We start from the raw sequence: 25,537 nt of genomic DNA, 5'->3' as shown, positions 1-25,537 counted from the left end.
TGGATACCCAGGGCAGTACAGATCAAATGGTGTAGCTTAGAAATAAAATGCGTCCCGCAGTCAGAGTCGATAGATTCCATTATGCCATATCTCGGGATTATGTTCTCTAACAATAGTCGGGCCACGGTTGGTGCATCGGCTTTGGCAGTTGGGAAAGCCTCTACCCAGTGAGTGAAATGGTCTACTATTACTAGCAGATATTTCCATCTCTGTACTGGGGGTAATTCTGGAAAGTCGACTTGGATCCTCTGAAATGGCCTAATCGCGAGGGGCTGACCACCGGCTGGCATAGAACGCATGGCTTTCTGATTAATACGCCGGCAAGTGGGGCATCCGACTACCTCTTGTTGGGCTAATGTGTATATCCCCCTGCATACATAGTCTCTCAGGATTGTATCACACATGGCTTGCACCCCCCAGTGGGTCTGATGGTGTAATCGGTGCAGAATACCTCGGGTGATCTGTTTGTTCAGTACTTGTCTCCCATCTGTTTGTTCAGTACTTGTCTCCACTTCCCGTTAGTTTCTAGCCGGGCACCCAATTGATCCATTTTATCAATCTCCCCCTGGGTGAAGACGGGTTGTTTAGCGAGCCCTTCCCTCAACGGTATTAACGTTAACAATTGGACGGATTTTTCGACCGCTGCCCGCTTGGCTTCCTCGTCTGCCAGCCGGTTTCCCACCGCTTCCGGTGTCGACCCCTTCTGGTGACCGGGTACATGGACTACTGCAAGTTCCGCAGGTAACGCCAGGGCTTCCAACGTTAGGCTGATCATTTGTTCGTGAGCTAATTCTTTTCCCCGGGAAGTTATCAATCCTCGCTCTTTCCAGATTTTCCCGAAAGTATGAACGACTCCGTATGCATACTTTGAGTCAGTATATATGGTCCCCACTTTCCCTTCCAACAGCTTCAGGGCCCTCTGGAGGGCGTACATCTCACAGGATTGGGCTGACCACTTCCCGGGCAGTCGTCCAGACTCAATCACCCGTTTCGTTGCACCATCTATGACAGCATAGCCACTGTATCGTACTCCACTGATGCACCGGGAGGACCCGTCGATATACAGTTCCTGTCCCTCACCCAGCGGGGCCTCTTGCAGGTCCTCTCGGCTCTTGGTCTGCAAGTCCACAAATTCCACACAATCATGCTCCTGTTCCCCATCTGCAGGACGTCCTTACAGAAACTGGGCTGGGTTGCAACTGAGATCTTTTGCAAAATTGAGATCGTTCGCGGTCATCAAAATCGTCTCATACTTCAGGATGCGAGAGTCTGTTAACCAGCGGTGAGCCTTTTGAGCCAGTATGGCACTAACCGAATGTGGGGAGTATACTGTGATCCTTCCTCCAAAGGTAAGTTTTCGGGCCTCTTCTACTAACATTGCCGTAGCTGCCACTGCCTGTATACAGGTCGGCCATCCACATGACACAGGGTCTAACATTTTTGACAAAAATGCAACCGGCTAACGTTTCCCTGCCCGCAGCTGAGTAAGCACACCCTGGGCAATTCCGCCGGCGCTATTAACATATAACTGGAACGGTTCCTTCAGGGTGGGTAAAACCAATACCGGAGATCGGATCAGTTTAGTTTTAATAATATTAAATCGCTGCTCCTCCTCATCTGACCTGTCCACCTTTTGTCCTTCTTGTCCCAGTTTGTCGTACAAAAATTTTACTAAAGTGGCGTAACTTTCAATCCATATCCGGCAATACCCTACTAGTCCCAGGAATTGTCTGACTTCCTTCTTCGTCCTGGGTATTGGCATACCCGTCATCCCCGATATTCGTTCTGGCGTGATACGGCGATGCCCCTTACTGACCTGATGGCCCAGATATCTTACTTCTTGCTCCACAAACTGGAGTTTTGTCCTGGAGACGCGTAGGCCCTGTTTCCCCAGGAAGTTCAGCAGGGCAACGGTGTCTGCTCGTACCTCCTCTTCTCCCGGTCCTGAGAGTAAGAGATCATCGACATATTGGAGCAATTGATTCTCCGCGTTACACCGAAATCCTCCTAAGATCTGCTCCAGTATTTGTCCAAACAAGTTGGGTGACTCCGTGAATCCCTGCGGCAAGACTGTCCATCTTAACTGTCGCTTTCGTCCTGAGAAGGGATTCTCCCATTCAAATGCAAAAAGGTTCCGACTTTCTTCGTCAAGGGGGCAACTCCAGAAGGCATCCTTCAGATCTATTACGCTGAACCATTCATGTTCGGGGGGAATTTTACTCATTAACGTGTAGGGAGTGGGTACCACCGGGTATCTAGCCTGGACTACTCCATTCAACCCCCGCAAGTCTTGCACCAGCCTATACGTCCCATCCGGCTTTCTCACAGGGAGTATTGGAGTATTGAAAGGGGACATACATTCCTCCAGTAGTCCATCTGTGATTAATCTTTCTATCACAGGTTGTAACCCTTCCCGTCCTTCCATAGCAATCGGATACTGTTTCCTTCTTACCGGGCCTTTTCCTGGTAACATGGTGATTTGGAGAGGTTTGATGTTTAGACCCCCTCTGTTCCCCTCCCGGTACCAAACTCCCGGGTCTATTTGTTGATCATCTTCTTCGGTGAGGGCGAACAACCGTACCACCATTTCCCCGTTACTTGGTACCGTTCCGATCCCTAGTTTGACCTGCAAGTCTCTTCCTAACAAATTAAACCCCGCCGATGGCAGTAGAAGGAGGTCTCGTTTAGTAGTTCTGTTTTCATACCCAATTTCCACGTCCTCCACTACTGGGACTTGCAATGTCTTTCCTCCAATGCCAGATACCCCCATAACTGTTCTTCCTGCTCGGGTGCCGGGGGGTATTTGGATTATACTTGATCTTTCGGCTCCCGAGTCCACCATAAATGTGATCTCCGACCCTTGGGGCCCTACTTTCAAGTTTACCAGGGGTTCCTGTCAATAGTCCTTTTGCCCCAAGGGTAGGAACCCCCGACCTCCCTAATCTTCCTCCATCAGGGCGTACGACCGCACTTCCCGCTTGTAGCGGGGGCACTCTTGCTTAAAATGTTCCTCTTCATTACAATAGTAACATCTGAGTATCCTTCTCGTTTCCCTGTCGCGGCCTCGAGTTCCTCCACCCTTCATTTGTTCCGGCCCCGGTCCTCTTTTCCTCTGCTCTTGCCACGACTCTCCCCTTTCCTGTTCCTGCCACGGCTCTCCTTTTTCCCTCCTTCCAGCTGTCACTTGTTGCACCGTCTGCATCATTATCTTTGTCGCCTTCTTTTGCTTCTCATCGTCCCTTCTCACAAACACCTTTTGCGCCTCCCGTAGTAGTTCACTCAGAGGTTTACTATCCCAATCATCCATTTTCTCTAACTTCTTTCGTATGTCCGGCCAGGCTTTTGACACAAACTCTACCCGTATGAGTTGCTGTCCCACTTCCGTCTCAGGGTCCACCCCAGCGAACTGCTGCAAGTTCTTCCTAATCCTGTCTAGGAAGTCTGTAGGGGTTTCTTCCGGGTTTTGATGATTCCCAAAGGCCTTGGTAAAATTGTGCCCCTTCGGGGCTGCCTGCCTTATTCCTTTTATCCAATATTCCCGCATATCCCTCATGTTGCGTCTTCCTTCTTCCGTTTGCTTATCCCACTCGGGGTCGGTGAGGGGAAATTTCTGCTCCCCTCCTGCTCCTCCCTCTCTATCCCAGACCAACAGCGCAGCTTGTCGTATCATCTGTCGCTCCTGGCTAGAGAACAATGTTCCCATGATGGAATACATCTCATCCCACGTATAAGTATTTGGCCCCAGGAACTGATCTAATTGTTCAGCCAGGCCCATGGGGTCCTCCAGGAGGCCCTTCATCTCCCTCTTGTAATTCCGTACTTCAGTACTCGTTAAGGGGACGTTCACATATCCCGTCCCTCCTTCCGCGCCTCCCATGGGCACTTCCCGGAGTGGATTCATTCTTGCAATCGGGACAGAGTTCCGTCTGTGACTCTTTTCAGCTTGAGATCTAGTCTGTAATCCTGAGGCACCTGGTGGTTCCTCCCCACTTTCTTCCCCTTCCCCTGAATCGTCGCCACCCGAAGGACCATTTTGCGGGGCCGACGGGGTCACGTAGGGCGGTGGTAAGTGATCTAAAGGTTCCCATTCTTTCTGCCCTTTCGAGTCTTCATTGGTTACCTTCATTTTGCAAGATAGTGTGACTGGCAGCCAACAAAGGGCGTAATCACTTTCCCCCCGAGTAACATTAGGTTTCGAATTGACATATAAAATTAGAGCTTGCCGGACCCAGTCTTCGTCAGTGCCGAATTTAGGCCACCACACTGAGTCTCCCTGAATAGGTGTTTGGGACCACGTTTGACAGTATCTCACCATCTTCTTTCTAGATTTTCCTTTTCTCCTACCTTGATCCCAATTATTTAACATTATTCCTAACGGACTATCGGCAGATACCCCGGGGTATTTTTCATTGTCTACGCTCAAGCCTACCTTTCCCTTATTCGTCTTGGATCCCTTACTTCCCATTGCCGAGGACTTTGTAAAATCGGAGATTCCAGTATTATCCCGTGATAATCTATCACTATGTAGCCAATTCCCGGACCTTCAGTCCCGTGATCGCCCAGGTCCCTTTGCAGGCACCCCCGGTCTTTGGATTCCTGTGTCCTACGTCTCTGTGAAACAGATCACAGGCACCCCGTAGGTCCACATTCCTCCGCAAACACGGTCTCTGCAAAATCCCGCACAGACGAGCCCCGGTCTCTAGATTCCTGAGTCCCACGTCTCTGTAGAAAAATCTACAGGCACTCCGCAGGTCCCCAGTCCTCCGGAAAGACGGTCCCCGCAAGTCTGTTCTTACCTGGGTTCGGTGCACCGAAATTACTCGATCGTTAACCGTCCCCACTGCCTCGGCCACACCCCTCCTTTGTTCTCCTGAGCCTTCCGGATATCACTCGCTCAAGCCGCGCGGGGCGACAAGCAAGGAATCAGGGACTGCCGAACTCGGCAGGGTGCACCTTCTCCGATGTCCTTCCTCAGCCCCCCCTCGCGGCCGGAGTGTTGATCGGACGAGCCCCCAAGTTTGTTAGAAACGAAAATCGCTTCTCAATAATCGCTCTAGACAAATTCAGGAAAACAAAGTTTTATTAGCAAGTCTGCAGAGTTGGGCACTCTTCTGAGAAAAGCGCGCCAGGCTAACAAAGTTTTCGATTAAATACAGTTCAAGCTCCTCCCTTCTATAGCTCTAAAGAGTCACGAGGTTCACATTCTGAACATTCATTATTTTTCCATTCTGGACCCTTATCACAAAGTCTGCAGTATATGTCTCCCTAGTTGTTTTTCTAGCCTGCAGTCTTATCAGTCAAGGACTTATTCTTCTCTGTCAGAGTTAGTGGTCTTATCAATCAAGGACTTGGTTTTTCTACTCTGTCTCGTCCTTTATTATAGAGAAGCATGTTTTACCCTACCCCCACGGCTCTATTCCCCTTAGACTCTGAGGTCATGCACATCTTAACTATTTGTACCGAAATCGTCTTTCACACCACCCATACCCCTACATTTACCCCTGCCCCTAACACTACGGGCAATTTAGCATGGCCAATTCACCTAATCTGCACATTTTTGGACTGTGGGGGGAAATCCACGCAGACATGGGAAGAATGTGCAAATTCCACACAGTCAGTCGCCTGAGGTGGGAATTCAAGCCGGGTCTCTGGTGCTGTGAGGCCGCAGTGCTAACCACTATGCCCATTACACTCCAACAATTGATGTTCATTTTTACATATGACAGGCAGCTATATGAGATTTCTAATCAGCTGTCGTGACAATAGAAGAATTCGTTTGTCAGAAATAGTTATTATTTTAAAGTTACTAAGAATATTAAACAAAGGTTCTAATTACAGATTCTTGACAATCATAGAGGTAATTTGTAACATAATTAGATACACGTAACCAATGCCTATCAAAAAAAACATTATAGAAAAGCATTTAGACTTAGATGTGTAGTTAGCTAGTTTGAGGAATTAACTACAAGCTATGATGTTGACTGCCCATTAATTATAAAGTCCTGACAATAAGAGTAGCTGTATAATTTTACACAACGTAACGAACATTAGAACACAAGTCATATTACTAATCTTATAGCAAGTAAGTTAAAACTAACTGTATTTTGTATTTCTTTGTACATATATAATTAGGACAGTGACCAATATGAGAAGTAATTGACTTTGATAAAATAAAATATAATGAATAGCAGAATTCAAAATGTCCCAACTGATAAGGCATCCTGAGAGGCCCGAGGGAGTGCAGGAATAACTTTGGAATCTGAATTAATAAGATGTGTGGAAAGATCCCAATGTCTGGAGATTATCGTACCTGTTAAACAACATGAGAAGAAAGGAATTTGGGAATGTCCATTAGAATGTCCATCTACGATTAAGTGTTTGAATTGGGTGAGGAGGAGAGGGCTGTAACTACAGTACATGTGGCCATTGTGATGCAGAAAGTCCATAAAAATGCTGATTTTTATTGTATATGTTACAGTGTGTCATGGATCTCCCTTCCGAGATTGGCCTCGGGGGATGATCCCTTCATTAACTGATTGCTGCATGAGTAAACATCTTCCACTTGCCTGAACTCAGCCTACTTCCAGAGTCTTCATTCCCTGTCAGGGGAAAACACTTCTACAACTATGATGACATTTCAATTCAATACATACATTTATTGTGTGTGAAATTATTACATTCAGAGTGATATAATTTTCATGATAAAATTGTTTTACATTTGCTTTTTTTGGTGTACAAGAAAACAATTTGATTATATCCATTTGTTCTTTAGTTCAACCAACAATAAGTTTTAAATTATTGTGAAGACTACAATCGAGGAAACGGGAACTAGTCTTCAGCTCAAATGTCACATTATGTGACTGTTTCTTTTTTTCAAATCTTGTGTCCTCCAAAATGATTTTTATTTTCATTTCATTATAAGAAAACAAATGCTTGGAAATGTTGGCAATTTCCCTTTCCCTTCCATGTTAGTTGGCAGTGAATAATAATCACACAATTATGAGAATTCCTTTCCGTACCAAATGTCATTGACACGACTGTTTGTTCACAATAATAGTCATTTTCATGGCCTAAAACTTTTCCTCCTAATTCTGAAATAAATATTGAAACCTTTATTGTGATAAAAATTACATTAACAAAATTAACATGACTCTTCAAGAAAGCTATTGGAAGCATATAACTCTTGCATTGCCTGCAGTTTTGAACAAAATTGTTTTTTTCCAATTGTTGCTGAATAATTTTTTTACACCATCCAGCTAAGGTTTATGCTTTAATTTTCAGTTTCTTAACCTTAATGTATCCAATCAACATCAGAACAAAGTGCTTTCAAAATATTAAGTCAATTTATCTGTCAGTATTATAAAGGCATTTATCATTTACAATAATTACACAGCAATTTAACTTAGACTTTGTAAACATGCAGTGTTTTTTAAAATTTCTTTCATTATTTCTTATTGTCAATGCTACTATATTAATACCTATTTGTTCAGGCCAATCCAAATACAAAACGAGCAATAATATCCCTTGCAAAATTCTTTGTAACTATCTGATTTTTGCTCATTTGAAAGATTACAATTATCTCAGCCTTTGAAATTCAGAGAGCTCCAATTATGTTTCCCTGCAATATTATTCTTCATTTCTATATATTACTCAGTCTAATATCAAGATGAGATTTCTCATTAATCTCAAGTTCATGAATATGATTTTTAAAATCCCTTTCTTGCTAATATATCTTATATATAATAATTGTGCAATCCAGTCAGGGGTCTCAATGTGGAATAATGCTTCCGTACAATAAATATTGCAAGAACATTGCAAAGTGCAATCTTTCAATCATTGTGAATATTGTATTTATTTTAAACTTGGAAATATTTTTGAATTGATTTGATTATAATTTACTTTGATGCTGACATTTACTGTATATTGAATCACAATATCAGGAGATAATAAGGAGGTATCATCGTTCATTCCAATAATCACAGTATCTGCTATATACTTTCTTCTGGTCACTAATAGCAAGATGTATCTAATTCTACTCAATCAATATTCCTCAGAACATATTTGAGAATGTTGCAGTCATATAGCTGAAATATACGAAGTCATGATAGTCATTAATTTTCTCTTGTTCTGTAGATCTTAGTTAAAACAACACATAGAATTTTATGTTCCAGTGCTATAAATATGAGAAAAGATCAATTAATTCTTCAGTAAAATAAACAAATGTCACATGATATTATTTATCATTTTTTAAATTACTGGTCAGTTTATGAATTGTGTGAGATTTGATTTTAGCTTTCCAGTCATCTATTTATATTGAATGTGACATTGAAATGGTGTGAAAATATTAGGGTCTGTTCATTTGAAAGTTGGATTTGCCAACTCTCACCTATCCCATTGATTGCATGATGGTTTAAGAACGTTTCACTCAGCAATCCTAGTAAATATCAAAAACTGTCAGATTTTAAATCAGATCATTCACATCCAATTATCAATCTGTTCCTAATTCATGTAAATATCTCAATTTTAGTGAAACCAATGTTCACACTAAACAGTACACATAGAGCTACACAAAGACTTCCATCACCATCTGATTATTGTTCAGTAGAATAACCTGAGTAAGTACTTACCGGTAGCGGGCAGCAGTGTTTTTTTTTCTCTCTACACAGAAAGACCGGGAGCAGCGGGGGACGTAACGACGACCAGAGGGGCAGCCGGGAAGGAAAGCAGTGAGTATATAAATCAGGAAGGCAGCTAAACCCGAGACTCTACAACCGTAGTGTCTCCTACCCGCACTCTTCCTCCTCCTCTAACCTCCTTACTAAGTACTGTTTATCTATTAATTGTTTTTTTAAAAAAGACTATAGCAGAGAGGTATCAGGAAGTATTTTAACTCAAACCTGTACAAAGTAATAAAATAATTAACTCAGCAGAGATGGCTGTACAGGTGATGTGCTGTAGCTGTATGACGTGGGAGCTGGCTGATCCCATTGTGAATGGCAGTGACCACATCTGCAGCAAGTGTTGGTTGCTGGAAGAACTCCGGATCAGAGTTGATGATCTGGAATCTGAGCTTCAAACACTGCGGCACATCTGGGAGGGGGAGAGTTACCTGGACGCTTTGTTTCAGGAGGCAGTCACACCTGGGAGATTAAGTAATTCACATTCAGTTAGTGATCAGGTACATCAGAGTGTGACTATAAGTGAAGCAGGTAGGGGGAACCTGAGTGCAGGAGCCTCAGCCCTTGACCTTGTCCAACAGGTATGAGGTTCTTGCTCCCTGTACAAATGAGGAAAAGGACTCTGGATAGGATGAGCCAGCTGACCATGGCACCATTGTGCAGAAAGCCATTCAAGAGGGGGGAGCAAAAAGACAAGTAGTTGTTATAGGGGATTCTATAATTAGGGGGACAGATCCCAATATCCTTTGCAAGCCGGATCGGGAGTCTCGGACGGTGTGTTGCCTACCCAGTGCCAGGGTTCGGGACATCTCTGACCGGCTTGAAAGGATAATGGAGCGGGAGGGGGAGAATCCAGTTGTTGTGGTCCACACTGGGACTAACAACATAGGCAAAGCTAGGGTGGAGGACCTGCTTGGGGATTATCGAGCACTAGGAAGGAAATTGAAGTACAGGTCCTCAAGGGTCATAATCTCCAGATTACTGCCCGAGCCACGTGCCAATTGGCATAAGGATAAGAAAACTAGGGAAGTAAACACGTAACTCAGGGATTGGTGTGGGAAAGAGGGATTCCACTTCATGGGGCATTGGCATCAGTTTTGGAACCGGGGGGATCTGTACCGTTGGGACGGTCTCCACCTGAACCGATCAGGTACCAATGTTCTAGCGAAGAGGATAAATAGGGTGGTCAGTAGGACTTTAAACTTCTGAGTTGGGGGGGAAGGGAAAGTGAAAGCGACCGAGAGTATGGAGTTAAATGGAAAGATAAGCGGCAGGATTGCATATGTGCAGGCAGATTTAAACTTGAGACAGACTGGGAATGCAGCAAAAAGGAAGGATAACTTAGGACATCTTATGACTTCCAATATCTCTAATGATAAGAAAGTTAGTATTAAGGCACTTTACCTGAATGCTGGTAACATTCATAACAAAGCAGATGAACTAAGGGCACAGATCATCGTGAATGATTATGATGTGGTAGGCATCACAGAGACGTGGTTACAGGGGGGTCAGGACTGGCAGTTAAACATCCAAGGGTTTTCAACTTATCGAAAAGACAGGGAGGTGGGCAGAGGGGGCGGGGATGTCTTGTTAGTTAAGAACAACATTAAATCTATGTTACTGAATGACATAGCGTCGGATGATGTGGAGTCTGTGTGAGTGGAATTGAGGAACCACAAAGGCAAAAAAACCATTGTGGGAGTTATGTACAGACCTCCTAACAGTGGTCTGGACCAGAGGCGCAACATGTACCGGGAAATAGAGAAGGCATGTCAGAAAGGTAAGGTCATGGTGATCGTGGGAGACTTCAATATCCAGGTGGACTGGGTAAATAATGTTGCCAGTGGATCCAAAGAAAGGGAATTCATGGAATGCTTACAGGATGGCTTTTTGGAACAGCTTGTCATGGAACCCATAAGGGAGCAGGCTATTCTGGACCTAGTGCTATGTAATGAACCAGACTTTATAAAAAATCTTAAAGTAAGGGAACACTTAGGAAGCAGCGATCATAATATGGGAGAGATCAGTCTGCAGTTTGAAAGAGAGAAGGCAAAATCGGATGTAATGGTGTTACAGTTAAATTTATTTATGAGGGCATGTGAGAGGAACTGACGAAAATATACTGAAAGCAGAGCCTAGCAGGGAAGACAGTAGAGCAAAAATGGCAGGAGTTTGTGGGTAAAATTGAGGACACTGTCCAGAGGTTCATCCCCAAGAAGAGAAAGATTATCCGGGGAAGGATTAGACAGCCATGGTTGACAAAAGAAGTCAGGAAATCTATCAAAGAAAAAGAGAGAGCCTATAAAGTGGCCAAGAGCACTGGGAAATCAGAAGATTGGGAAGGTTACAAAAACAAACCGAGGATAACAAAGAGAGAAATAAGGAAGGAGAGGATCAAATATGAAGGTAGGCTAGCCAGTAATATTAGAAATGATAATAAAAGTTTATTTCAATACATAAGAAACAAACGACAGGCAAGAGTAGACATTGGGCCACTTCAAACTGATGCTGGAAGCCTAGTGATGGGAGATAAGGAAATAGCAGGAGAACTTAATAAGTACTTTGCGTCAGTCTTCACAGTGGAAGACATGAGTAATATCCCAACAATTAAAGGGAGTCAGGGGATGAGTATGGTTGCCATTACAAAAGAGAAAGTGCTAGAAAAGCTAAAAGGTCTTAAAATTGATAAATCTCCTTACACCGATGGGAGCGTTCTGAGGGGGGTGGCTGAGGAAATAGCGGAGGCGTAGGTTGAGATCTTTCAAAAGTCACTGCAGTCAGGGAAAGTCCCGGATGATTGGAAGATCATTGTTGTAACCCCCTTGTTCAAGAAAGGATCAAGGCAAAAGATGGAAAATTATAGGCCAATTAGCCTAACCTCGGTTGTTGGTAAAATTCTAGAATCCATCATTAAGGATGAGGTTTCTAAATTCTTGGAAGAGCAGGGTCGGATTAGAACAAGTCAACATGGATTTAATAAGGGGAGGTCGTGCCTGACAAACCTGTTGGAGTTCTTTGGAGAGGTGACAAGTAGGTTAGACTGGGGAAACCCAGTGGATGTGGTCTACCTAGACTTCCAAAATGCGTTTGATAAGGTGCCACATGGGAGGCTGCTGAGCAAGGTGAGGGCCCATGGTGTTTGAGGTGAGCTACTGGTATGGATTGAGGATTGGCTGTCTGACAGAAGGCAGAGAGATGGGATAAAAGGTTCTTTTTCGGAATGGCAGCCGGTGACAAGTGGTGTCCCGCAGGGTTCAATGTTGGAGCCGCAGCTGGTCACGTTAAAAAAATGATCTGGATGAAGGGACTGGGGCATTCTAGCGAAGTTTGCCGATGATATAAAGGTAGGTGGACAGGCAGGTAGTACCGAGGAAGTGGGGAGGCTGAGAAGGATCTATACAGTTTGGAGGAGTGGTCCCGGAAATGGCTGATGGAATTCAATGTGAGCAAATGTGAGGTCTTGCACTTTGGAAAAAATAATAGAAGCATGGATTACTTTCTAAACGGTGAGAAAATTCGTAAAGCCAAAATACAGAAGGAAATGGGAGTGCTAGTCGAGGATTCTCTAAAGGTAAACATGCAGGTTGAGTCCATGATTAAGAAAGCGAATGCGATGTTGTCAATTATCTCAAGAGGGTTGGAATATAAAAGCACCGTTGTGCTACTGAGACTTTATAAAGCTCTGGTTAGGCCCCATTTGGAGTACTGTGTCCAGTTTTGGTCCCCACACCTCAGGAAGGACAAACTGGCACTGGAGCGTGTCCAGCGGAGATTCACACGCATGATCCCTGGAATGGTAGGTCTAACATATGAGGAACGGCTGAGGATCCTGGGATTGTATTCATTGGAGTTTAGAAGATTAAGGGGAGATCTAATAGAAACTTACAAGATAATACATCGCTTGGAGAGGGTGGACGCCAGGAAATTGATTCCGTTAGGCGAGGAGACTAGGACCTGTGGACACAGCCTTAGAATTAGAGGGGTTAAATTCAGAACAGAAATGCGGAGACATTTCTTCAGCCAGAGAGTGGTGGGCCTGTGGAATTCATTGCCGCGGAGTGCAGTGGAGGCTGGGACGCTAAATGTCTTCAAGGCAGAAATTGATAAATTCTTGATGTCACAAGGAATTAAGGGCTACGGGGAGAATGCGGGTAAGTGGAGTTGAAATGCCCATCAGCCATAATTGAATGGCGGAGTGGACTCGATGGGCCGAATGGCCTTACTTCCGCTCCTATGTCTTATGGTCTTATAAAAAATTGTTCTATAATCACTGAATGGATCATTTTTTTCTTCAATTCATAAAGATAGTTACTATATTGTATTCCACAATTTACCAATTTTAATAAATATTCAATCAACATCACAGCAAAGTGTTTTTGAAATATTGAATCATTTTAATTGCTCATATAACAACATTATCAAGTCATTGTCATGATAATAATTACACAATTATTTAAGAAAGTCTTTTGAACAAGTAAAGTGAGATTCACATTTTAATTTGACCAATTGTTTCTGAGTGCCAACACTGCAATATGAAACTTTATTTCCAGGTCAAGTTTCCCACGATGGATCCAAGGACTTCCCATCCAACATTAATTATGAATGTCTGATGTTTGCTTATTTGAATGATTTCCGTAATCACAGACTTTAAATTCACAGACCTGCAATTACTTTTCATTGCAATAATTCCTTTTTGTTTGCATATATTCCTCAGTCACATAGCAAAACGAGATTTCTCATTATTTCTAAATTCATTGATCGAATTTTATAATTCAGTTGTTGCTCACACCTAATAATCATTCAATCCAATATTTGCTGTAAATGTGAAATTACAGTTCTTTACATAAATAACTAAATAGATTGTAGTGTACAATCTCTCAATCATTGTTAATATTAATTCTTATTTTACCCGCGGAAACATAGTTGAATTCATTTAAATATATTTCACTTCGATGCGAACATTTATTGTACTTCTAATCACAATAAGATTTAAGTATTTTTCATGCAACAAAATCATGTAAAATTCCTGCGTTTTGTTAAGTCAAATGAAAAAGAATTAACAGCTCTGTATTGTCTCATTAAACAATGACAATGCATTTTGAATTTTTCGAAGTTGAGCATTTTTGCAAAGAAGGGATGTTGTCTTCAGCTGTGTAATCACATTTAATGACTAATTCACAGAATCTGCTGTTTATTCTCTTCGAGTTCCCAAGAAACCAAATTAACTAATTCTGCTGGTTCTGAATTCCTGGAAAGTAACTGAGAATGTTTGAGTCTTAAGGATGAAGAAGTCAATGTGATTGTACTGATTTTATTTAATTGGAAAGAGCTTAATTCAAACATTTCAGGCACATAAATCGCTATTCTACAGTATTGCAAAGATGAAAAGCAAGTCAATTTCTTCATCAGTAAAACAAACAAATGTCACTTCCCGTTATTCATTAGTTGGCTAATTCCCAAATTTGTAATTAAACAATGCAATTCACCTGAATATTGTTTTGTCCTTTGATCATATTAATTTTCTAATTATTGTTCATTCATAATTTGTTAGGGATTTTTACTTTTCGTTTTGCACGTCACTCATTTATTTCACTTGTTGCATGGGGGCTGGGCATTGAGAATAGAGGATCAGTGGTTAGCACTCGTGTCCTACAGTGTTATGCACTTGGATTTGATTCCATCCTCGGCCACATGTTTGTGTGGAGTTTGCATGTTCTGGTTTTCTCCTACAATCCAAAGATGTGCAGATTAGATAAATTGGCCATGCTAAACTGCACGTTCTGTTCAGGGATGTGTAGGTTAGGTGCATTAGCCAGGGGTAAATGTCCAGTAATCTGAGAGCAGAATGGTGCTGTGTGGATTATTCTTTGGAACGTCAGTGTAGACTTGTTGGGCCAAATGGCCTGTTTCCACACAGTAGGATTTCCATATAATTAGAAATGTCTTTCGCTAAATAAAACTGACATTTTTTAAAAATGTTGCCTTTAAAACTTATCTTTAACAGTTAATTGTCAATCTTGTAAAATATCTCAATGTTACTGAAATCAATGTTCAAACAAAACACTGCACATAAAGCCACACAAAGATCTCCATGACCATCTAATCACTGTTCAGTGGAATAATCACAGTAAATATCTTATTGTTCCTGAGATCAATCACCACTATCACAGTAAGGATCTGGTTATCATTCCCTCCAATAAATGCAATCGTTATCCTCTGGTATTTCAGTTCAGTCGTTACACACCACACTGGCTGTTCAAACCATGGTTATTCTTTATTATGAAGGGCCAAGGGTTCTAACGGCAAGAGATGTTCGATCTGATTTGTTGCATGTTCTCAAACAGGTTTTCTCTATAAACATTGCAAAAAAAGTGTTAATTTGGTCTTGTTCAACAGCTGATTCTAACCTTTTCAGTTCATGTTCATTAAACAAATTTGGGGAAAATGAGGAAAGCTGAAGCTGAAGATCAGAACCAAGAGTGTGGCATTGGAAAAGAGCAGGCACATCCAAAGAGCAGGAGGACCGACCTTTCGAACATTAGGCCGTCATCAGAAAAAAATCCTGATGAAGGGCTTATGCCCAAAACGTTGATTCTGCTTCTCCTCGAATGCTGCCTGACCTGCTGTGCTTTTCCAGTGTCACACTTTTGACATTAGAAATATTTGACTGAATATTCACAGATTATACTAAAAGTGGCTTCTGTCAATTTAATTTACTTTGCTTACTATTCACTAAAGTTTTCAGAAACTTTAGTGAATAGAAAGTTTCTCCTATTCACTAAATTAATTGCTTCTCCTTTTCTTCTTAAATCTGACACTAATCTCAAAATACAGAACACATTAAAATTCACATGAACTATAAATTTGTATTCTCGCCAAAAATAAACAATGGAAGGCGATGTAGAATTCTTGAACAGCCTACACATTTGAATGAAAAAGCAATTCCTTCCAAAACATGTTTGCACGTCTGTATCTTTCTTTCAATTCAATAATCCCGCAAATAGTTTATAATTGTCAGTTGATCTCTCTGAATGATGACCTAATCAATGTCAATGTAACAGCTGAAACATTAACAACAGATTGATAACTGGGTGTTAAAGATCTTATTTGAAGTGAACAAATGTTGGGAATTTATTCAAATTCCACCAGAAAACATCCTTGAATCATAATACAAGAAATGACTTATGTGAGAGATGTGCAAACCTTATTTTTAAATGAACAAACTCCAATATTTTCAAAGCATTTCAATCTTACGGTCAAAATGAACAGGTGAATGGAAAAATAAAAACAATTTTCTGACAATTCATAAACTGAACAACAATTACAAATTCACTTTGATCAAAGGACAGAGTAATATTTATATAAATCACAACATTTAGTTACAAAGTAGGTAACCAGCTGACTGGCAAGTAATAGGTGGTAGAATTTGTTAGTTTATTGAAGAAGAAATCAACTTTATTTCCAATTTATAGCACGACAGAATAATGTTTAATGTGTTTCAATTGTTTGGACTTGCCCCTTTGGAACAAAAAGAAACGATCAATCTCATTACTTAGACATTGTAATCTTTAATTCTGCAACATTTTCAAATATTCTCAAGGAACTTATAAGCAACAGAATTAGATACAGGTATCCCCACGATCCGAAAGTAGAGCGTTATGATGAAACCTTACATAAGCTGAAAAGGGGTAAATCAAAGAAGCATTAATCATTTTCCTTTTTTTTGGTACAAGTGAAAATCCTCTTCAGATTTCTTTCAGTTAGAGAAAGCAGGGACAGATGTAAATCTTTTGTAAAAGCAAAGTGGCTAAAGCAAACTTTCCAAAAGTGGGGGATACGTGTACACATATTTCTTGGTAACCTGACACAAATAAGTATCAGATTTTGTGATTATTGATATAATAGATAAAAGCAGATCTACTGTTGGATTGAAAAGCAATTCCATCTGTGCTTGGGTAGTCTCTAATCAACATTCAGAGCAGCTCCTGATATATTTCTGTTGAAGGTGTGATTTGAAACCTTCCCTCGGGTCTAGTAATAGAGACACTGCCACAGCTTCACAAGCTCCTTTCAAAATGTTCCCATTCAGGACGCCAGGACTGCAATATTATGTTTAATGTGGTTACTCAAATGAAAACTAATCAGCTGTTTATTGCAGTAATTTGAATGGGAATTAATTCGGTAGTTTCTGTGTGTAATGGACTGGAAATTAAACAATATTTTACAATAACAGTAGACTGAAGGAATGATAGTCTTAAATAAACAGGAATCTCATGACAATTCTTTGAAAGACAAATTGACAAAACTGCGTGATCATTGTACTTTGATTTAAAATGCATCAGTCATTCAATGTGAATATTCAGCTGAAGACAATTTCCCTTCCTTTCAACAGTGTACAACTTCCACAAATTCAAAATGAACAGGCATTGATAAAGGAAGGAACAAGCAGATGTTAATTCTATTTTCTTTACATAAACATGCGATTAATTTTAAGTAAGTTTTATATATGTAAAAAGGAAACTCTTATTGTGGTTCGAAATACAATAAATGTTAGCATGAAGTGAAATAGTATCAAATCAATTCAAATTTTTTCTCAGTTAAAATATAGTTCAATATTCAAAGTAATCGAGTGATTGCACACTGCAACATATCTTGACATTAATTCAATGCTGAGACATAATTCTACATTTATACCCCTGAAAGTGAAGCAAACTTGTGCCGGCAGTCAGAGGAGGTAGGGGAGATCCTTAATGAGTATTTTGCTTCAGTATTCACGAGTGAGTGGGACCTTGTTATTTGTGAGGCCAACGTGAAACAGGCTGATATGGTCGAACAGGTCAATGTTAAGACGGAGAATGTGCTGAAAATACTGAAAAATCATGGGGGTAGAGAAGTGCCCTGGGCCAGAAAGGATATAACTTAGGTTGTTATGGGAAGGGAGGCAAGGGATTACTGTGTTTTGGTGACGATCTTTGCAACCTCACTGTCCACTTGAGTCATACCAGATGATTGGATGGGTGACAAACGTTATTCCCTTATTCAAGAAAGGCAATTGAGATAATCCTGGGAATCATCGATAAGTCAGTCTTACATCAGTTGTGGGCAAATTATTGGAGAGGATTCTGAGAGCCAGGATTGATGATTATTTGGAAAAGTATAGATTGATTAGAGATGGTCAGCATGGCTTTGTGAGAGGCAGGTTATGCCTCACAAACCTTATTGAATTATTTGAGGATGTGACAAACACATTGGTGAGGACAGAGTAGTGGATGTGGTGTATCTGGACTTTAGCAAGATGTTTGATTAGGTTCCCCATGGTAGCTCAATTAGAAAGTAATGAGGTATGGGATACAGGGAAACCTGCCTGGTTAAATAATAAATTGGCTGGCCCATTAAAGACAGGGTGAGATTACATGGATAGTTTTCAGCTTGGAGCACGGTGACCAATGGTGTTCTGAAGGGATTAGTTCTGGAGCCTCTGCTCTTTGTGATTTTTTTATAAATGACTTGGATGAGGAAGTGGAAGGGTGGGTTAGGAAGTTTCCAATGACACGAGAGTTGGTGGAGTTGTGGATAGTGTGGAGAGCCTTTGTAGGCTGCTAGAGGACATTGACATAATGCAGAGCTGGGCTGAGAAGTGGCAGATGGAATTCTACCTGGGAAAATGTAAAGTTATTCATTTTGGAATTTCAAATTTGAGTGCATATTTTCAGATTAAATGCAGGATTCTTGACAATGTGGAGGAACAAAGGGATCGTGGGGTGCATGTCCATACATGCCTCATAGCTGATATCCAAGGTGATAGGGTTATTAAGACGGTGTATGGTGTGTTGGCTTTCATTAGCAGGGAGATTGAGTTTAAGAGCCACGTGTTTATGCTGCAGCTCTATGGATCAGTGGTGAGACTACACTTAGAACATTGTGTTCGGTTCTGATCATCTCATTATACATAGGATGCAGAAGCTTTAGAAAAGCTGCAGATGAGATTTATCAAGATGTTGCCTGGACTGGAAGGCATGTCTTATGAAGAAATGTTGAGGGAGCTGGGGCTTTGCTCATTGCAGTGAAAGAGGATGAGAGCTTACTTGATAGCTTTGTGTAAGATGATGAGAGGCATAGATAGAGTGGATGATAAAAGACTTTTCCCCACAAAGTGGCATAATTTTAAGGTGAATGGGGGATGTTGTGGGGAGATGTCAGAGATAGTTTCTTTATAGATAGTGGTGGGTGTGTGGAATGCACTGCCAGTGGTGGTAGTAGATTCAGATCCATCAGGGACATCTAAGCGACTCTTGGATAGGCACATGGATGATAGCAAATGAAGGGCATGTTGGTTCGTTTGATCTTAGAGTAGGATAAAAGGTCGGAACAACATCGTGGTCAAAGGGCCTGTACTGTGCTGTACTGTTCTATATTCTATGGACTGAAATGAACAATGATTATATATTAGCAACATATAGATTTTCAAAATTCTATTAGCATACTTAAGAATAATGATAAATTTCATCTTGCTATTTGACTGTGCTATCTGCAAAAACGAACAGGAATTGTTGCAGGGAAAAGTAATTAGATTTTTCTAAATTTATAAGGCTGGGATTACACAGATCATTCAAATGAGCAAAAGTCATATTTTTAACAGTGCGTGTTGCATCAGAAATAATGGATTCTTTTGTAGGTGTGTTGATTGGAAATAAAATGGATTTTTATATTACTGTATAGGTACAAGGGAAGATTGGATTAAATTCAGATATAAACTTCACTGTAGTTGTTAGCAAGACTAAACTAAAGCATACTATAATTATTGTAATGCAAATGCCTTAATAATTACTGTTAGAATCCTGAAAAAAAGATATATTGTACCATTTTTCAAATAGTCAATAAATTAAATTGTGAACCTCAGTATACTTCTTACCCAGACCAATTATTATGCAAATTATTGTAATGGTAATGACTTGATAACTAATGCTAAAACCTAAACAGATAAATTGGTTCAATACTTTGTAAGCATGTTGCTCTGAAATTGATTGGATATTTATTAAGATCGGTAAACTGAGGGACAAAATATAATAGCTCGCTTGATAGAATTGAAGGAAGAAATGAGACAGAGTTTATTGAACACGATTGTTTTTGTTTAAAATGTAGTTGATGCAAGAATAATATATTTTCCGCCATTGAATTTCTTGTAGAGACATGATTTTTTCAAAACTTTTGTTATGATTCAATGTTGAGACACTTGTGTCAGAGTCTGCAAAGGGGAGAGTGAGAGAGAAAGAAATTTTAAAAAAAGCAGAAAGGAAAGGAACTAGCGAGCAATGAGCTCCAACTGTAGTGTCTCACCCTGCTGTCATCTTATTGGGTGAGCTGGAATGCAGACTAGTCAAGCAACAACCTGACACAATCATACGCACAGAATCATAGCTTACAGTGTCCTAGACACCACCGTCACCATCTCTGTATGTCCTGTCCCACCGGCAGGACATGGATGTCACTGAAATGCTGGAACATGCAGGGTTATGGACTAAGGTCTGCACAATGTGATCAGTGTGATTTATTTGACATTTCTCCAGAATATTAAACTCCAGTCCAATTTGAAAAGTTAATAGCATCATCAGACTTGAACTACAAATGTCAGGAAAAAAAATCAGCAAGTTACAGCACAGACCGAGGCCACTTGGCCCATCCTGTATGTGTTGGCTGTAATAGAACTCCCCAGGCTTTACAGCTTTTTGTATTCACCATTGAAAGCAACAATTTCAGACTGTGAACTCTGCCCTCTATGCTTTTATAATCTGTTTTTTAAATATATTTCTTTGACAGCTGCACACCTTGTTTCCTTCTCAGCCCCAATTCTATTTCCCGTGGCCTTGAGGGACTACCATTTCTGCTGTTTAATCTCTCCTGTGACAGACAGTCTTTTTTTCCTTGTCTCACCCCCACCTTGCTCACAACCTGTTACATTTCTAATGGTTCCCAGACCTCTGGAACTTTCACTGCCCCCCCCGGGTCAACGGCACAAGTTTTGAATTCTCTTCCTCCTGAGATAATCAGAATTTTTTCCGGTTGCAGTTTCCCCCAGATTTTATTTTGAAAAGCAGAGCATTTGAGTCAGAGTCAAGTTTTTGTGAGCCTTCATCCACAATTCCCAGCATTTGGGTGTAATTTGTGACCCTCCCTCTAATGTGTAACGTTACTGGATTGGCCATGCTAACATGGCCACAGTGTGCAATTTAGGTGAGTTGGGCTAGCCATGGTTAATGTGTGGTTATGGGGGTTCGGTGGGTGAGCAGGTCATTGCAGACTCGATGGGCCGAATAGTCTCCTTCTGCACCCACTGGATTCTGTGATTCTAACTAGTTGTGATTGTTGTCACATTTTCCTAATGCCAGGTTCATTCAACTCAGATACATATGATTGTGTGGGTGCTCACTCACTCCTTCCCTTCAGTTTTACATCAATTTCACACTGTATGTGAGGGTGGGAATGGATTTGTAAATATAAATACATCAACCGAAACCCCTCACAGGTCAGGAACTGTTTCTGCTACTTTCACCACTCACAAGGAACAGGAAAATAAAGGTTCAATCACAAATCTCACAGGAACACAGCGGTAATAATCACCAGAAAAGGCTGAACAGCTCAAAACGCTTTTCTCAAGAAAAGAGGAGGCTCAGAGACAGCCTGGTACAAGTACAAAGCTTTGTGTCTGTGTTTTCAGAGATTTGTGGTTGAAATTATTGGGTTGGAAGCATGCTTCATTGCCCCAAATCATCAAAGGTGCTATCTAAATGTGCATCTTTCTTTCTGTCTGAGTTAACAATCAGATGGAAAGGTCAGTGCCTGAGTGTCTTACCAAATCCCTGATTGAATCTGCCTCCCCCACAAACACAGGTGCCTCACCACTCACTGGGTCATGGAGAAACTCTGCCGTTACAATGAGAACTGTCTTTGCTGTCGCCTCTCCTCGTGCTTCCGCCTAATCCCCACTTCTCTTCATTAAATCCCAGCTGCCTCTAGTCCACCCACATGGACATGTTGAAGAGCATGACAGGAGAATGGATTGAAACCGAGAGTTCAATAGCCAGAATGAGAGAGGAAGAATGAAATAAACGGTGATTGTGGACCCGAGTGGATACAGACTGCAGGCTGAGCCCTTTGTGGGCATTCCTGCAGTAATACGAGACAGCATTCCATGATGAGAGTTAAATCCGGGTAGCAGGAGAGGGAGCCACAGAACATGAGTAGGTTTAGTTCAAACAGAGGAGGTTTGTTCAGTCAGTAACAGTGTGTTCGACGTGGAGGCGAAGTGAGCAATGAGGTGAAATGTTACCACAAGTTGCCGATGGATAACTTTCATTGGAACAGGAGAAGGCCATCAGCCCCTCAACCCTACTCTGCCATTAATGATGATCATAGCTGATGTGTGACCTAACGTACAACTTTCAAACCCCTCTAATCTCATCAATAAACTCCTCTGCAACAGACAAGATGAGTATTGGAAAAGCAAACATCTGGAAATGCTGGGAAATCAGAAATAAAAACAGAAATTGCTGGAAACATTCAGTAGGTCTGGCAGCATCTGTGGAGAATGAACCGTTCATGTCCAGTGATCAGTCAGGTGACCAGCTGCAGCTGACCATTCTGCTGTTTCTGTAACACTGGAACGGGTTCTGGTGCGAGGGGAATGAGATTGTCAAAAACAACTGAGGAAACAAGAGGATGTACTCAGTTAGAATTAGGAATTCAGTGTGGGAGAAGGGATTCAGGGATTCATCCTGTCTCCGAGACCCCAGCGGGTTCACACTGGGTAGGAGCTGTTCACCCCTCTGTGTGACAAGGGATTTGCTGCATCTTCAACACGACAGAGCCCAGTGAGTGCTCACAGGGACGTGGTCATCCCCCTGCTCCGTGTGGACTGCAGGACTCTGATTCTGATGTTACTGTCCATCAGAGATATGAGTGGACCTTGTACGGGATGACTGTTGGAGTATTGATGTTGTTGTTAACCACATTAACTGGGCTGGAGGTGACTGAACTAACATTGCCACTTTCTAAACCTCAGGATATCTCTCAGGGCAGTAAGTCTCCACAAACAGCAATGTGACAATAAACAGGGATCATCTGCTTTGATTTAATTTGTGACTGTAGCACTGCTGCTTCACAGCATCAGGTACAAGGTTGGAGTCCAGCCTTGTCCAACGGCCGGAGTCCAGCCTTGTCCAACGGCCGGAGTCCAGCCTTGTCCAACGGCCTGTGTGGAGTTCCCACATTCTCCCCACGATAGTGTGGGGCCCCTCCAGGTGCTCTAGTTTCCTCCCATAGTCCAAAGATGTGCAGGTCAGGTGGATCAGTCGTGCTAACGTGTCCACAGTATACAGGATTGTGCAGACGAGGTGGATCAGCCATGGGAAATGCAGGGTTACAGTGATAGAGTGCTCTGGGTGTGATGTTCTTCGGATGCTCTCCTTCCACACTGTAGGGATTCTATTCCATGATTGAGGATAAAGGCTACACAGCTGGGTGTCCTTGGAGAAGGAGCATGTGGTGTGCATCAATTCTCTCAATGCCTTTAGATAGAGGTGGGCACCGCAGGGGATATAGTGCTTTATCTCCACTGCTGCCCCCTCCCCACAACTCTATTTTGATTTAGTCCCTTCTCACTCGGTCACTTGTAATGGTTTGCTTGGCGCGTAATGGGCTTTGTTTGGAAATATTCAATTGGTTACACAAATGGTTTACTGCTGCTGATTCTCTGTCTAGATCAGAGTGGTGCTGGAAAAGCACAGCAGGTCAGGCAGGATCCGAGGAGCCAGAAAATCCACGTTTTGGCATAAGCCCTTTTCCAGCACCACTCTAATCTAGGCTCTGGTTTCCAGCATCTGCAGTCCTCACTTTTGCACTGCTGGTGATAAAATGTTAACCAAAAGCAAAATGGCGGAATGATGATTTTGATGGTGGGAAGGCTGCTGTAATCACATTTCTGGGTCGGAGAAATGGGAAAAAGAACGCTTCACAGCTCACAGAACGAGAACTGAAAAGCAGTTAAATCAAACCGAAGGTTCAGACAGGGAGGAAATATTTCCCTGGAGTTTGAGTAGCTGGAAAGTGATGGTGTCCGGGAATAGACAGGGTTTTGTTTTACACAGGTTGAAAGTTTTAAAACTGTTATATTCAGACAGTTTACGTTATTTTCTTTAATTTTATTTGCTCTGCAAAAAACTTTTACAACATTTTAAAACCAAAATTTACAAACCTTGTGTTAAGGATAAATGTTAAATAAAATCCATCAAACCATCCCTCACTGAAAACTATTGTGGAAGTGCAATCTCCTGGAGAATCCCTGCCTACTCCTTCCTACCCGGGCTCCATGGGAGACCTGGGAGATAGCAGCAGGAGGAGACGATTCAGCCTTTCAATCCTGCTCCACCATTCAGTGGGAAACAGCTGACCATCCAGCTCAGTCTCCTGTCCCTGCTGTGTTCCAATCCCCTTTCATGACTTTACCTCGAAGAACTATATCTAAGTCCTCCTTTGGCTTCACTGCCTTTTGTTCCAGTGACGTTGCTGTGTTACTGTGTGGGTGTAGGCAGGGGTAATGTGATAGTTCTGCCCCCTGGAGGATGCACTCAGCGTCCCTCATCATTCTGCAGGAACAGCAACTGGGTTTCAGCAACTAGAGATAGAAACCATTTCTAGGATATGGGCATCACTGGCTCAGCCAGCATTTATTCCCCATCTCTAGTTACCCTTGAGAAGATGGTAGTGAGCTGATGTCTCGTACCATTCACAGTCCATTTGGTGCAGAAAGACCGACAATGCTGGGAGGGATAGTGTTGCAGGATGTTGGCCCAGCGAGTCTCCATCTTTGGTTCTTCAAACACTGGGTAACTTAATCACAATCTGCAATGATTTTGAGATTTCAGTCTGCAAATCTTCACCATCTAGCAACCTGTATAAAGGAATATGTACAGGTTAGAAATTCAGAACAGACAATTCTAGTTTCTCTGGAATATCTTTTTCCACTTTCTTCCCCCAATACTGTAACCCTCCAGCCCACTTACTCTCTCCCACCATTCTGACTCCACTACCCCCTAATGTACACCCTCCCCATTCTCATGGAGTTGCTGATAAACAGATCCATGCCACCACTTCCCGTCCCTGGTTAGACGCTGCACCCTTTCTGGGTTCACTTCCTTTCCCTTCAGTTGCTGCAAGTCAATAATGTAACAGCAGAATGAGACAAAAGGAAACAGACAGGGAGATGGCAGATCCTGGACAGAAGAGGAACCTTCGGGCTGGGAGAATGGGTCACATCCTTCTTAGTTCCCCATTAGTTGATTCCCACCATTACAATGAATTGGGGATGGAGAGTGGTCCTACATGGGTATAGTGACACTTTGACCCTCTCCCCCAACAGATCAATACTATGAGCAGATACATTCCTCCTCCAGCCAATCACAGTGTGAAATTCTTTACGCAAAGTATACAAACCCAAAGCACATCTCCAAAACCCTCCCACATTCTGTACATGTACAGTGCCGGGTTTCCCCACACACGTGTGGCCCCTGCCTCAGGTATTGTGGGAGTTGTAGTCCCCCTGAAGCCACTGGAGCCCTGTCTCAGGAAAGTGAAAGAAAAGTGTGGACTGGAGGGTGTTGTATATAGGATCCCCATTCTATAGAACAGAGAACACCGAACGGAGAATTCACTACAAGGGTATACAGGAAAGCCACACACACAGACCAAGTCCTAAACTATGAAAGTAACCACCCCAACACACACAAACGAAGCTGCATCAGGACACTATTCAAAAGGGCCACAACACACTGCAGTACACCAGAACTGCAAAAAGAAGAAGAGGA

At 42.0% G+C, this 25,537-nt stretch overlaps 2 long non-coding RNA genes across 3 annotated transcripts in view; one reads left to right on the top strand and one right to left on the bottom strand.

The window, feature by feature from the left end:
- Positions 1–1,229: 1,229 nt before the first annotated feature.
- Positions 1,230–22,059, top strand: LOC148135183 (uncharacterized). The gene is made up of 3 exons (XR_015755553.1): positions 1,230–1,349; positions 8,667–8,726; positions 21,683–22,059. It is a non-coding gene; the product is annotated as an uncharacterized LOC148135183 (long non-coding RNA).
- A 1,771-nt stretch (positions 22,060–23,830) lies between these two features.
- The window catches only part of LOC148135182 (uncharacterized), a 28,065-nt gene continuing 26,358 nt past the window's right edge, over positions 23,831–25,537 (bottom strand). For both annotated transcript variants that reach the window (XR_015755490.1, XR_015755491.1), the window contains one exon: positions 23,831–24,624. This is a non-coding gene — a long non-coding RNA (uncharacterized LOC148135182). The remainder of the gene's footprint in view (positions 24,625–25,537) is intronic.

This window comes from Chiloscyllium plagiosum, unplaced genomic scaffold (assembly GCF_037043375.1).
Source record: "Chiloscyllium plagiosum isolate Xiang-an unplaced genomic scaffold, Cpla_swu_hap1 HiC_scaffold_51, whole genome shotgun sequence".
Taxonomy (NCBI): Eukaryota; Metazoa; Chordata; class Chondrichthyes; order Orectolobiformes; family Hemiscylliidae; genus Chiloscyllium; species Chiloscyllium plagiosum.
Note: the sequence above shows the minus strand (reverse complement) of the source record. Positions and strands in the feature narration are given on the sequence as shown.